Consider the following 16,020-nt stretch of genomic DNA (forward strand, 5'->3'; position numbering starts at 1 on the left):
TTTTTGAGAACGCTAATCTGACTCGGCAAACTTCGTTGGATAAATATATTACTCGGACTAATATTTCGGTAGTTTGAAAAAATAGGTCAATGTTATAACTATTCTCTATTATAACGGTCCCTTGAGCTTAAACTGTAAATGAAATGAGTTGCCATTGTGGTCGTTGCAATGGGAACAGATACACATCTGTAAACTATTGGTGGTATGATTGGAGAGTTGTCAATTAAAACACCAACTGTTTGAGTTACGACAATTTTAACCGAAAGGATATCTCCGAACAAAATGCAATTTCCCTACTCTGAAGCGTACAGCCCAGCTCTCCCCCATCATCCTGCCCGTCGACGTATACAAGGCAAGTACGGGAAATTTTCTCTCACAGTTTCACCACACCAGCCGAACCGTACTGATCTGGTTGGTCGCCGTCAGCACGGACGGCACGTATAAAAGGATAAACTGTGTAGTGAAACTCGTCTCAAGTGCGATTCTAGAGGATTGTTTGTCTGGCGTGATCCGTGTGCTGAACTACTGGGTAATTGTCCATTTTTCGAGCTCTCGAGAATAACAGTGACTGGAGGTGATTCTTTTGCGTAGTGCTTACAAGTGTCCTATCGTTCCGAAGGATAATCCTGATCCAACTGGTACGAGTTTAACGGGGTGTATTATGTAATTTGGTGCAAAGTGCATTTCGTCAGATTCGAAGACAAGTGAGTAAAACACATTTCGCGGCAACAAATTGCCGTCAACTCAAGAATGCATGTCTACTCAAAGTCCAAGTGTTTCGATTTGGCAAACCGAAGCCAAGATGGTTACTAGAAATCACGTTCATCTTCACCATTGGACTGGGGTGAGCCCTCGCGGTGGATGTCTAAAAATACATCCCCAAAATGGGGGTGTTGGGGCAAGGGAAGCGAAATTTCACCATCACCCACTACACCCCCCTCGCTGACAGTCGCGCCCGCTCGACTCATTCATCGCCAAGGACTAGGGGATGGATGCACTTTAACTCGCACATTACATCGCCGCATTTTTACCACGCGGTTCCGCTATACGGCAAGAAGGAAAACATGTGTACACATATATGAAGGATGCATGGCGTGTTTTTATGTTGGGTGAATCACGCTATCAAAACGGCGAACGGTTGGATGGGATTTTTGAAGAGTTCATTGATTGTATGTTGTTGTGATGGAATCTAGGATAATGGAAGGGTCGAAACGAGTAATCTCCCAGACAATTGTTTCGTCGAACGAGTTTGCACTTCTTCGTTTCGATGTTGCTGTTCGAGGAACTTTGCCTTTATGTTTGCGGCAGTTAAGAATTTGAAAAACATGCTTGAGCACAAAAGAATGACGGAACTTGCTCATTTTTTTCTGGGAGGAGGAAAAATATAAAAATAGGAGCGCTCTTTTAAATAGAACCCGAGCCGTAACGTGGGTTCCAAGCAGCTTTGGCTTTCCACTTTTTTCTAACTATTAAACTTAATTATTTGGAATAGCTCTCAGGACTCAGGGACAACTTAAGGAACTCCTATTGAAATTCATCAAAACTCTGCTGCAAGAATTTGAAGTAAAAGTCCTGAAGATTATTAAAACAAATCAGTTGAAATTCTCTTATTTGGTTTATAAACTACATATTCAAATGCTTCTCGAAAATCGCACAAGATTTTTCAATAGTTTGAACCACAATGGAAAAAAAAGTCCAGCAAAAGATTATTTTCTTCCAAGGATATTTTTTAACAAATCTTTGTCATTGCAACACTTTGTTTTAATGTTTATTTTGACTACTTAGCTTTCAAATGGAAATTTAACTATCGCAGTGATAGGCAACTTTAACGATCCGTCATCGTAATCATCATCAGCATCGCAACTTCATCAGCAGTTTTTCTGTTCAAAACTGAATTTTTTCGACGAAAATGTGTTCACTGTGTTTCGGTTGGACAGTAGAATACAGTGAACACATTTTCATGTTAACTTTCATGATTCTGAACGAAAAACTGCTTTCGGAAATTTTCAAATTGATGACGGATCGTGTCCCCAAAGTGGTGACTTTGACCGCTATTTTCGATTGTGCTACTTTTCCGCGAACGTCGTTTCCCTGAACTAATCGTTTTCCCGGAACGTGGTGCGGTTTTAAAATGTGCAGGATGATGAACCAGCGAAAAAGATAAATTATCAAAAGAAGGCGGTATTTTGTCCTTCTCGAAGTATATTTCAAAAAAATCCTGAGAACGGTCAAACTTGAAAGAATTGAAAATAAAATATAGCAAGTGTGCATACCAGATGACCAGATGTTCGTTCATCACCTTGAAATTACTATGACAATTATGAGTATACCATTTTTTTCAAGAAAGTTGACTTTTTGGGGTGAATGTGAAATTCTGTGAAAAGAATTTCATAATAAGTAGAAACGTAACAAAACTATTCCTTGGCCTTCTTGAAGCTTGCCACATTGTTTTCATTGTTCTACCAATAGTTTATAAGAAACAGTAAATTAGCTATTTCAGGATGTTAAATTTATTATATCTATTAATGCGCACAACTTAACAGCGGAGAACTAAACTGAAAAAATCAAATTCAAAGTCTACACAAAAAATTGCAAATTTAAATGATCACTGGAATAATTTTCTTTCGAAAAAAAAAGTAGAGGGGCGAACAAGCACCTCGTTTATCTTAAAAACTGCGTTGCCTTAAAATTAAGATCAATCCAAAGCTAAGAAATAATATTGAACGAAATTCACAAATCACTTATAAATGTTTCTGAACGATTTAAGACTCCCTAGACAGAGAATATCTTAAAACTTGCACTAATAGATTCATCAATGCTCTATGGCCCAGAAAGCAGTTTCACGCGGCAAGATACAATTTGAGCTTTAGAATGGATCATTGGACGAAAACAGTCTAGAAAGTTTTTTGTTTTAGTTAGGCTTTTTGTTTGGTGTTATTGAAAATAAGGGTGGTTCACATTTTCATAGAAATGGTATAACTAACTTTCTTATTTGTAGAAATTATAGAGGAAAGTTGCAAGCTCACAATTTAACCCATTCAGAGCGTTTTCCCCCAATCAATGTAGAGTGATCTAAGAAATATATGTTTTTAACTTTAGTTTCTTTAATATTAACTTCTCGTCAAAGTAGTCTATGAACGATTTATAGAATTTGAAAAAGAACGCAGATTTTCATGCAATAAAATTGTTGATGTCTATTTTAGTTCAAAAGTTATTATTTTATTAGAGTTACAAAAATTACACATCTGTTATTTTTTGTTATTTTTTGATATAATATAATATTTTGTTCAGTCTTATAAATTCCGTCAAAAGATAAATCTTAGTTTGCTCTAATAAAAGATATTCACACCCAAAGTAGGCGTGGTTTTGCAAGAAAAACAACAATAACTCCCAAACGGAAAGAAATAACGAGTTCATTTACTTACAAAATTGGGTATTAATTCATACTCTAAAAAAGTTTCATTGACGACTTTGATGAGATATTAGATTTTTTTAAAGACACCTACACGTTAATGCTTCCAGTGGACGATTTATCCACACTAAACAACGGAAGCACCACACTAAACAACGGACTAGCATGCAACGCCCAGTGGCACAAACGGAAAACATTCCTCACGAAAAGTTTTCCGGCCTGAACCAGGAATCGAACCCACACTACTTGACCCGATGCGGCTAAATGCTTGGTTACACTAACCGCATAGCGATGAAGCTCGCAATTTAAAACACTGGAGCTAGAAAACTGATTATCGTTGGACCACACAATACCACCATAGTGAAAAAAAGTTCCAAATCGTTCATTTTAGGAGCAACAACAAAAATTTTTTGCCAAGTTACTTAAAATTGAATGGTTTACAACTGGGCTGAAGCATGTGTAAGGTACCTCGGGGCAAGTGAGAATCCGGGGTAAGTGGGACCTTCAGGAATAGCTCATTTCTAGTTATAGTTACTGTGTACATGTAGCCTTAAGCTTTGATTACACAGTGCGTGCAATGCACGAACATTTGTACAAGTTGCACGAATGATTGCGCGAACTGTGTAATATTTGCACGAACTGCTAGCAAACATTTTGTAGGAACATATTCGTGCATTCCAACATGTTGGTTCGTGGAACCTGCGTTGTACAGTTCAGGGAGGCACATTCGCTAGTTGAACAATCTAGTGTGTTCTGCAGATCTCAGATGGCTCGCATAAGTCACTGGTTTGACTGGTTGGATGTGCTATTTTCTCGTTGTCCTTGGTTGATAGCGACTCGGAACCCCATCCGAAGCGTTGCAACTTCTTTCCAGGAACTCAAAAGTTTTGGAAGTGTCAGCATTCACCTCTCAATGTTCAGAAGTAGGGCACTCCTTTTCGGTTCGACGAGTACGAGCCGCTACATCAAATTTCGGATGAGTTAAGAGCATCAGCTGACTTGGTGATGTCTTCACATTTGTTGGTTGCTCTGAAGGCTCCTCCTGAGCGAGCTTCATTAGGTTGGTAGCTGTCGTAACACACCATGGCTTTACATACGACAGCCTAGAGTATTCCTCTGGAATGAACTCCATTTGGTTGGTATCTGAGAGAGACTCGCGAAGAGGAAAAATATCAACGTCATATGCAGCCCAGATTCCCCTCTCACGAAACGTCAAATGCAGCCCACCGTTTTTATGGCTGAAAAAGTGAAAAGTATTGTGTTCAAAGTAAATTGTTATTGAAAACCTTAGTCAGCGGAGCAGTTTTTTCCAAAGTTACTGATAAATCTAAGCAGAAGATTAATTATTTCTAATGTCTGCTACGTTTGTTGGCATGAAATTTCACTCAAACGGCTATTTATGATTCGATGTGATGCAAACTCAATCATTTTTTGCTGAGAGGTTCATGTGAGGATTTGAACGGCTTGCGCATAATTGGTATAAACAGGTATAAACACAAAGTGGAATAAGAAAAAAACTCAGCAATCACAGAAAAAGAAGACCGTCTTCGCGAGTCTCGTCTCAGGTTGGTATTAGCCACAGTGCTATCTCACGGATTTCCACTGGATGCCAGGCAACTCTCTGCACGGCCATAACCCGGTTGTACATCACATGTCTCCTCGTGAAGAACCTGGATCCGCGGCTGTATGGTGTAACTGCTCTTCTCTGGAATACGCAGACTGCTCCTTGGTAGCAAATTCCACTTGGTCGGCACATGTCACTCCACCGATCGATGAATCGACATCTGACTGTTCGGACGCATCCTCTCGAGTCGACTTCTGATGGTGTTCAAGGCAATCACTTCGCTGATGTGCCCTGATTGCTGGCATGTTGTGCGACACAGTACTTTTCGCTGACTCTACTCTGGGCGAATCGGAGAATACTTTCTCCTTTTGGGCTTCCTCGATCCAATGTTGGTAGGAATGCGTTCGAGTGAGTCGGCCCTGATGACTCGGAAACCCCTTTTTCGGTGGGCACTGGCAAACGATGAATCCGAGATGCCTTTCGTAGTCGGGATACTTCACTAGCATGGGACTTGGCTACTCAAGCAGGTGCCACTGCTTTACTCAGCCATCTGCACAAGATGGGTTGGAGCACTTTCTCTGAGCAGAGTACGCCTGGTAGCAATTTCGTCTTTACTCTTGGTGTGTCAGAGAGCTCTCTCTGAGTGGACTCTGACAGCAGTCTATCTCGCGATTTGGCTGGTGGCTTGCTAGGTATTCCAGTGCGGTAAGGTTGCTTCCTGCTGGACTGATGAGAGTGCTTGGACTCCATTCTCATGGCCGTACTCTGACCGCTGCCTATGCAGCCAAACTGGCGGATAGCTGCTCGATCCTCAGCAGCACTTCGGTGTGAAGCTGGTCGAACATTGGATGCAGCTTATCATGCTCTTCGTACTCCGTCGTTTGAACCCGTTACAGGATCTCCCGATGAAGACTGGTGTACTCTCGATGGTATATATCCAGCTGCTTCTCGTTCGTTCGTAGCAAGGATGATCTCGTCTTGGATAGGCCATCCTGCGCCTCCTCCAGGTTACGGATGACTTGGTCGCGTTAATAGATGGATAAATTTCTGTATCTCATTTATGCGGGGTGTCACAGCTCTTGGCGACCGGGATTTATCACGCTTCGTACCGATCTCTCGCAGATCGGCGGGAATTCCTGGACTGGTCGCCTCGAATAGCTGGGTAAACGGGTCCTGCTTCTACTGTACGCCTCGTTTACTAGTACAAGGCTTCCAGACGGTACCGATCGCTGATCGGTATTCTCTATGGTATTCTTGCTGGCAGCAAGAATGTCACCATTGGCAACAATAGCCACGTTGATCGGCGGGCATTCCTAGGTTGGTCGCCTCGATGACCATGGAAGATCAGCAGTAAGACCGAGCGACTCCTTTTGATTGGCGGGACTTTCTCGGATGGTCGCCTCGTTGACCAGCGAGAACGCTTCGATACTGAACCGGGGACTGTAGTCCGGTTCCACTCCATAGGTACGGTATCCGGTTCGGACGGACCAAATGTTGAGGCGCAGCAGTATCTCAAATGGGAGTTTTTACTTACATCCCACTACTAACGAGTTAGGAATATTTTTTCACAGTTATTACCGTACACAAACAGTAAACATAGTAATTGCAAAACCTACATTGCTTTCGGGCACATATAAAGCTGAAAATTTCACAGATCACTACTTTTTTTTTAAATTTTAAGCCACCCTACTGCCACACGATAAAGGGTGCACTTTTATAGGGCGTTTTACTCGGCCAAATGGTCTGAATCTTTGCGATAGGAAGCACTTTAGTACGTCGCATATTGTAGCCTACCTAATATGTACTCAGTAGCTTTTAAAAACCCACTGCCGAAGTGAATCAGAAGTGCCATGAATAGGATCCGGCTCACTACGAATGTGAAAATGGAAATTTTGGCAAAGAAAGCTCTCAGTTAATAACTGAAAAAACTCAGTTTATAAAGTAAAAGAAATGAACTAGTGCATTTATTCTATTTGTCATAATTTAAAGGTGACAAGAGTTTACACACTTATGAATTTGAATAGAACTTTCTATTCAAAAACTTGTTTCAATACACCAGTTTATGGCTTGACAAAACGCATAAGATCTGACCCGAGCCCCCATAATCCAAAATCAGCCATGCCCCTAGTAGGTTTTTGTCCACACAAAATAATTAAAATTTGTATTTGTACATGGTCATTTTATTTCAATACCAGTGTATTTGAAACCGGTGTAACTTCCACAGATGATGAACGACAATTTCCATATCTTCCGCAAAGCTAACAAATTGTCTGGATCTGTTAAAAACCGTACTTCGGCTGTTAAACCCGGCTCCCGCGAAACACCTTCAAGCGGAACATTAAAAAACAGGCTCGAAAATCTTGCATATAGCCGAAGTTTCCACGGGGATTCAAACGATTTGGGATAATCGCCAAACTTAACACTTTAGTCAAGGACCCAGATAGCCGTTGCGGTAATCGCGCAGCTATTCAGCATGACCATGCTGAGGGTCGTGGGTTCAAATCCCGCTGGTCGAGGATCTTTTCGTAAAGGAAATTTTCTCGATTCCCAGGGCATAGAGTATCTTCGTACCTGCCACACGATATACACATGCAAAAATGGTCAATCGGCAAATAAATCTCTCAGTTAATAACTGTGGAAGTGCTCATAAGAACACTAATCTGAGAAGCAGGCTTTGTCCCAGTTGGGACGTAACGCCAGAAAGAAGAAGAAGAACACTTCAGTCATCGCGCTGCTGTATTTTGCACAACCTCGCTTTTTGTTCACAACAGCAGCGCGGTGGTTCTGACGATGGCAAACCGCGCGACGACTGGAAGGTCAATAGCTTCCCACGAACTCGTTGACTACAGGTGACAGATGACTAATTAAAGATAAGGTATAACCTTTCTATGCTGCATTTAGAGTGTTGATCGCTTGAATTTTCACACAATTCTACGTGTTGTATTTGTTGTAGATGGGGATACTATCCCTTCCTTATGTGACGCCAAATGGTCACTGGGCGGCCTCTCTGAGCCTATCTTCATGAGTTCAGTTCCAATACCATCCTTACCATCAGCTTTATTATTCTTGAACTGGCGAATGGCATCCTTCATATCCCTCAAAGGCGGTTGGGGGGAGGGGGTTTGGTTCTCATCCTCTGCAGTATTGCCTACGCTTTCAGCATCATTTGGGTGCTTTTCGAAGTGCAACTTCCACCTTTCGATCACCTCGCGTTCGTCCGTCAAAATGCTCCCATCCTTATCTCAGCCCCTTTCGGCTCGTGAAATTTAAGCGCCACGATAGGTCCTGACATCGGAAATGTGTGTCAATCAAACAAAACGTGGTCGAATTGTAATTCTCCTATGATGATCCATCTAGAGATCACCACAGCAGATAGAATCACAAATCGACCAGGTTTCGTCGGTACGGAATGCTATACTGAACTTTTCCATAGTCAGTCTGAACTTCTCCATGTGGTCAACCTGATCTCCTTTGATAATTTCGACAGTACCGCCAAGGAGTAGGGATATGAGTTGCTGAGCAGCAGGCTAAGGACCACACAAGGTAGTCTATTTTATTCCTTCAGTTTCCCGAAGTACCAAAGGTACGCCATATGCAGCATTTGCCAAAACCCTTGGGCCCTTGTCAGCGATGTTCAAGTTATTAAATGTATCAATTGAGTTCTTGAAGGCACTGTCATCCGGTATCTGCTCAATTTGTACGTGACAAGACATATTCAATCACCGAATACCGAAAGACTACACGGTACGTAAATTTCAAACGGAAGAGGTCTGACTACATCCTTCTCACACGCTGAATACATTTCTAACGAGATGCGTCTCGATTCTCGTAGCGAAATTTCATCAGCACCGGTTTCCTTTCGTGTCGCGCCAAGGAATATGACACTGCTAGCTCATAAACGGGCCAATTGATCTCACCGAGGCACAATTACCCACTGGCTAGCAATAGATGATGTCTGTAGGGTCGGCCCACTGAACTGACTGCACTAGTCAAGTGACGTCCACGATGATGGACTCGCGTGATGCACGATGCATATGTTCTCTATACCTATTTATTAAGAGCAGGGATTCTTAACCGGTGGTCCGCAGGCTACTAAAGGCCGTGACGATTTCTGAGGGAGTGCACGAAGCCTTTTTTCAACATTATAAAATGCTCAGAATTTTTAACTCTAAGAATTATGGATAGATTTTTATAATTCTTTGTTGAATATGTATGTAACAAAGGTGCAAAATATGAGGCAAATTTATAAAGAACTGAAAACAATGCATGAATAGCATACAAAGTGTAAAAACAGGTTTTTTGTTAAACAAAACCTTTGTGAGACATTTCTCTGCATTCCAGATAAAAAGTGCAGTGGAATGATGATTATGTATGAACATTATTTTGATTCAGAGCGAAAAAACTGGTTTCAACAGCACTGATAAGGCAAACCAGGAGTAGAACTTTTTAGAAGATTTCACTGATATATTACTACGGAGCCTTGAAACAACACCTCGAAGAAGGACCTGACGGATATCTGACAAGGTTTTACAAGAGTATTTGGCGAATTTTTCAACAAATTCTTTGAACGATCGTCGTTTAGTTCCTATAAAACCCTTTTTTAAATCTTCAAAGCTGCTTGCTGTGATGATGCTTTGTGGATATCTTACCTATCTTAGAAAAATGTCTTGCTGAGGATTTCGCGGATTTTAATGGAACCCTTGGTTATGCCCGCAGTAATCTGCAGAATCTTGTAATCTTTGTGGGTGTTTTTCCAAAATCCTCTCAAAAACTTTGATAATTTGAAGGCACGAGTTTGTTGATTTATAATGAGATCTATGGAAGACTTCCATGAACTTCTATTTCGAGAAGCTCCATTTTTAAAGTAGCAGGGTGTTTGTAACACTTCAAAAGAGGGCACACCTCCAAAAAGGTTCGGAATCACTGGTTAAGAGCACCGGTGCCAGAGCTCTGGGGACAGATTCAATTGGCGGGAATTATGGGCCAGTGGCATTCCAAAGTGCACAAACAGTGAGTGCACGGAGAAAAGGTTAACTGATGGCGTTCTTCGCGGGGAATGTCGGTGAAGTGGAGCGTGATGGTTTGTTGGCATACGGTGGTGACGTTCATTCATTCGCACAAGTGAGAAAAGACGTGATTGGTTTTGTTTTATTGGACACTTGTTGTTCAATTGAGCCATTAAATGGCTGCTGTGGTTTTCATTGATAGTATCTCCGTAGAATAGGTTTTGCATTGTAGTTACATTCTGAATGTAATCTTCTTAGTAACGTAAAGACATGATCATACTGAGCAGAAATTCATTAAATTATCAATAAATACGATAAAAATATAGATGATACAGATCTTGTAGGAATGCATCAAACCGAAAGCTGAAGTAATTCATCGAAAGAAACGTGACCGGCTTAATTTAGCTCACTGCCAATTGGTGTGAAGGGAGAATTTCCTCCCAATCACCATGTCAACACATTGTAAACCAGAACAGGGGATTATGATCCAGAACAGCCCTGAAAAAGGTGGTTTTATTGCCCATCTTCATGTTGGAGGTCAAGAGTAAAAAATACTTTAATAGGGGTATTCACTTAACGGCGTAAATCCCCGCGTATATCGTGGCAAACTGAAAAACTCAAATCTTTCACGAAATCGCGTAAACTGTGAAGGAAACATTTCAAATTGTTGAAATTCGTCAGTTTTTCAATCTAGGAAGGCGTTGTTTATCCTTGTTTCGTTGTCATGATGAGAATAACAAACAAACTTTTTCCCAATTTAGGAAATGAGGTCAGCAAATCTTGAGATAAGATTCACGAGTAAGAATTTTGTTTGATAGGCATTCTTAAGAGGTCTGAAATGCCTGAAGAACAGTCATGGAAACTAAATCTTGTTAATAATTAGGAGGGTCTTTGTAGGAGGGGAGCAGATAGTGATGTAACTGACGACGGTGTTTGCGCTTCAAAAACGAGTAGTGTGTTTAATTCTTTATATTCTCAAATACCCCATTCATGCAACCCAACTTAACACAATCCGAATCCAATTTTTAATAGAATTCGGTTCAAGCTTTTCTTCCATTCAATCACTTTAATGCTGTGCAACACAATTTTACAACTTAACGACACTTGATCTTGCGCAACCCATTTTTTCATCTCTTAAATTCAACTATCACATTCATGATTTTCAGTAATTATTATTTAAAACAGCAGTCAAATCTGCAAAAAGCAACAAAATCCTTCCGTTTTTACATTTATTCCATTCCATTTTTCAAGTTCAAACAACAACAATCGTTGAAATGACATAAGTTTGCTGCGGGTAACTAGATTATTGATCACTCTTTTGACATCGCACTGAGTCAGAAGAGAATTATTTCATTCGAAATATTTCATCGCTACAATTACGCAAAATCACACGTTACGCAGCTTTAAGTGAATACCCCTACTATTTAAATGTTTCCAGGGGTTTTTAGTTTTGTCCCAGATTTGAATGAGTTCGGAACAACCCAAATGACACAAGTTCGAATAAGAAAAGCTCGAATGTCACTATTCATACAGCACTATTATTATATTATAATAACACGAATAAAAATCATATGTTAAAAATGTACTCATGGCGCTACTAGGTTAAACATCTTGAAGAAATAGCCGTTGATTAAAAAAAGAAAAATCACTGGTAAAATTGATTTTTGGATGAATAAACTATCTATGGCATTAATCCAAGTAACATTCGGGCTAGTGAAGTTGATTTTGAAATGGGCCTGAGATGGAAGGAAGAAATACTGAGCTTTGAAATCAATATTTGTAGTATGATACTTAGTGAACGTCATTTTTCTGAACTTCTTGGGGTAACGCCTAAATAAATTCGCAACACCTCTGTATTTTCCTGCAATTTAACTTAATTGAATTTGTGAAGTTCAAATGTATTCACAGAAAAATTATAGGCGTACATTTACCAACAGATTACCCTAGTACCCAGTACTGTAGACATAGTTGATCACCCTTTTTGAACGAGTGCCAACCCTACTGAAGCGAACGTCACAAGATCGATTTTCCTGGCTGCAGAGGTGATCTTTGCGATGCAATTTTTTTCACAGTTGCATACAAACGGTGATTCGGATCGGAAGTCGAAGATAAATTCACCCTCCCATAGCTGAACTTGATTCGAAGCTTTGCACTTTTCCGGTCTCAATACTCAGAACTATTCGTCGTTATAAATTGTACGAAGTGCGTGGGAGCGGTGAAATTTGTTTGTCAGAGAGTAATTGAATTTTCTGCTCGACAGCGCGGTGCCACCGGTAGCTACTCAAATCTGTTGGTAGCAGTGAGCGTAGAAGTCGGTACTTTCGGCAATGCATTGTATTTTCGGTTCAACGATAGGACGCTTGAATTGAGCTCAATTTAGTCAGTGGGTCTAGGTCAAGTAAGAAGCAGGCCGACCGTTGTAGTTTGCGGATGATGTGATAATTGGTTCAAATCGATTAAGTGAATTGAAAAGTAAGTGAATGTTTCATTGTGCAGTCGTTAGGAGGAATTTTGGTGATTTATGCGTACTAACTGTAGTGTTGAATAGTGGCATTCATTTTATCATCGTATTGATGCAGCTTATAGCCGGGACCTTCCTTAGCCGAATTGTTAGAGTCCGCGGCTTCAAAGCAAAGCCATGCTGAAGGTGTCTGGGTTCTATTCGGTCGGTCCAGTCCAGTCCAGTTTTCTAGCATATTAGTGTATAGTACAGGTCGGACTCGATTATCCGGAGTATCGATTTTTTTTCACTCCGGATAATCGAATCACTAAGAAAAAAATTGAAATCTTCGATAAAAGAACATAAATATTATCTTTTTTTGTTGTTTTATTTATATGATGCGGTGGCGTAGCCAGAAATTATTTCCAGGAACAGTAGGGGTCTTTACAAGAAAACATTTTTTTTGACCAGCATACACAAAAACCATTTTTTCAAACCCCTGTTCTTAAATACGTTCAAAACTGCAAAACCATTACCAAATTATCTCAGATGAGTGCATAAAAATTGAAAAACAAGAACATCAAAAATCAAATTTCGGATAATCGAGTCTAAAATTCCGGATAATCGAATCCCGGATAATCGAGTCCCCGGATAATCGAGTCCGACCTGTACTGGTGGTAGGTCATTTGGCATAAAGTCGTTTGGCATAAAGCCGTTTGGCATAAAGTCATTTGGCATAATGGTCGTTTGGCATAAGGGTCTTTTGGCATAATAATCATTTGGCATAATTAGTCTGAAACCAAGAATTTCTCAATTTTTCGTTTTTACGTTTCTATCGATTCTTTCTGAGTAGTGTTTGATCCTTCGACCTTGACACTTGCTCCTGCGGGAGTGGGTGATGAGGGCAGGATCAAACATGTCGCGCGTCGGTAGTGAAGCGGTGGAAAAGTGATCGGTTCGTTAGTAGTGTTTGATCCTTCGACCTTGACACTTGCTCCTGCGGGAGTGGGTGATGAGTGCAGGATCAAACATGTCGCGCGTCGGTAGTGAAGCGGTGGAAAAGTGATCGGTTCGTTAGTAGTGTTTGATCCTTCGACCTTGACACTTGCTCCTACGGGAGCGGGTGATGAGGGCAGGATCAAACATGTCACGCGTCGGTAGTGAAGCGGTGGAAAAGTGATCGGTTCGTTAGTAGTGTTTGATCCTTCGACCTTGACACTTGCTCCTGCGGGAGTGGGTGATGAGGGCAGGATCAAACATGTCGCGCGTCGGTAGTGAAGCGGTGGAAAAGTGATCGGTTCGTTAGTAGTGTTTGATCCTTCGACCTTGACACTTGCTCCTGCGGGAGCGGGTGATGAGGGCAGGATCAAACATGTCACGCGTCGGTAGTGAAGCGGTGGAAAAGTGATCGGTTCGTTAGTAGTGTTTGATCCTTCGACCTTGACACTTGCTCCTGCGGGAGTGGGTGATGAGGGCAGGATCAAACATGTCGCGCGTCGGTAGTGAAGCGGTGGAAAAGTGATCGGTTCGTTAGTAGTGTTTGATCCTTCGACCTTGACACTTGCTCCTGCGGGAGCGGGTGATGAGGGCAGGATCAAACATGTCACGCGTCGGTAGTGAAGCGGTGGAAAAGTGATCGGTTCGTTAGTAGTGTTTGATCCTTCGACCTTGACACTTGCTCCTGCGGGAGCGGGTGATGAGGGCAGGATCAAACATGTCGCGCGTCGGTAGTGAAGCGGTGGAAAAGTGATCGGTTCGTTAGTAGTGTTTGATCCTTCGACCTTGACACTTGCTCCTACGGGAGCGGGTGATGAGGGCAGGATCAAACATGTCGCGCGTCGGTAGTGAAGCGGTGGAAAAGTGATCGGTTCGTTAGTAGTGTTTGATCCTTCGACCTTGACACTTGCTCCTGCGGGAGTGGGTGATGAGGGCAGGATCAAACATGTCACGCGTCGGTAGTGAAGCGGTGGAAAAGTGATCGGTTCGTTAGTAGTGTTTGATCCTTCGACCTTGACACTTGCTCCTGCGGGAGCGGGTGATGAGGGCAGGATCAAACATGTCACGCGTCGGTAGTGAAGCGGTGGAAAAGTGATCGGTTCGTTAGTAGTGTTTGATCCTTCGACCTTGACACTTGCTCCTGCGGGAGCGGGTGATGAGGGCAGGATCAAACATGTCGCGCGTCGGTAGTGAAGCGGTGGAAAAGTGATCGGTTCGTTAGTAGTGTTTGATCCTTCGACCTTGACACTTGCTCCTACGGGAGCGGGTGATGAGGGCAGGATCAAACATGTCGCGCGTCGGTAGTGAAGCGGTGGAAAAGTGATCGGTTCGTTAGTAGTGTTTGATCCTTCGACCTTGACACTTGCTCCTACGGGAGCGGGTGATGAGGGCAGGATCAAACATGTCGCGCGTCGGTAGTGAAGCGGTGGAAAAGTGATCGGTTCGTTAGTAGTGTTTGATCCTTCGACCTTGACACTTGCTCCTGCGGGAGCGGGTGATGAGGGCAGGATCAAACATGTCACGCGTCGGTAGTGAAGCGGTGGAAAAGTGATCGGTTCGTTAGTAGTGTTTGATCCTTCGACCTTGACACTTGCTCCTGCGGGAGCGGGTGATGAGGGCAGGATCAAACATGTCGCGCGTCGGTAGTGAAGCGGTGGAAAAGTGATCGGTTCGTTAGTAGTGTTTGATCCTTCGACCTTGACACTTGCTCCTACGGGAGCGGGTGATGAGGGCAGGATCAAACATGTCGCGCGTCGGTAGTGAAGCGGTGGAAAAGTGATCGGTTCGTTAGTAGTGTTTGATCCTTCGACCTTGACACTTGCTCCTGCGGGAGTGGGTGATGAGGGCAGGATCAAACATGTCACGCGTCGGTAGTGAAGCGGTGGAAAAGTGATCGGTTCGTTAGTAGTGTTTGATCCTTCGACCTTGACACTTGCTCCTGCGGGAGTGGGTGATGAGTGCAGGATCAAACATGTCGCGCGTCGGTAGTGAAGCGGTGGAAAAGTGATCGGTTCGTTAGTAGTGTTTGATCCTTCGACCTTGACACTTGCTCCTGCGGGAGCGGGTGATGAGGGCAGGATCAAACATGTCACGCGTCGGTAGTGAAGCGGTGGAAAAGTGATCGGTTCGTTAGTAGTGTTTGATCCTTCGACCTTGACACTTGCTCCTGCGGGAGTGGGTGATGAGGGCAGGATCAAACATGTCGCGCGTCGGTAGTGAAGCGGTGGAAAAGTGATCGGTTCGTTAGTAGTGTTTGATCCTTCGACCTTGACACTTGCTCCTGCGGGAGTGGGTGATGAGGGCAGGATCAAACATGTCACGCGTCGGTAGTGAAGCGGTGGAAAAGTGATCGGTTCGTTAGTAGTGTTTGATCCTTCGACCTTGACACTTGCTCCTACGGGAGCGGGTGATGAGGGCAGGATCAAACATGTCGCGCGTCGGTAGTGAAGCGGTGGAAAAGTGATCGGTTCGTTAGTAGTGTTTGATCCTTCGACCTTGACACTTGCTCCTGCGGGAGCGGGTGATGAGGGCAGGATCAAACATGTCACGCGTCGGTAGTGAAGCGGTGGAAAAGTGATCGGTTCGTTAGTAGTGTTTGATC

At 42.7% G+C, this 16,020-nt stretch overlaps 1 protein-coding gene across 5 annotated transcripts in view; it reads left to right on the forward strand.

Moving 5' to 3' along the window:
• The first annotated feature begins 368 nt into the window (after positions 1 to 368).
• The window catches only part of LOC5570472 (proton-coupled amino acid transporter-like protein CG1139), a 37,521-nt gene continuing 21,869 nt past the window's right edge, over positions 369 to 16,020 (forward strand). Inside the window, exons 1-2 of one of the 5 annotated variants that reach the window (XM_021845775.1) lie at positions 369 to 529; positions 592 to 704. The gene's annotated coding sequence lies outside the window, so the exon portion shown is untranslated. Of the gene's footprint in view, positions 705 to 12,054; positions 12,455 to 16,020 lie in introns of those variants that run through there. The other 4 variants (XM_021845776.1, XM_021845774.1, XM_021845780.1 and 1 more) reach the window with 4 other exon arrangements.

The sequence above is a fragment of the Aedes aegypti genome, chromosome 2 (assembly GCF_002204515.2).
Source record: "Aedes aegypti strain LVP_AGWG chromosome 2, AaegL5.0 Primary Assembly, whole genome shotgun sequence".
NCBI classification, from domain to species: Eukaryota; Metazoa; Arthropoda; class Insecta; order Diptera; family Culicidae; genus Aedes; species Aedes aegypti.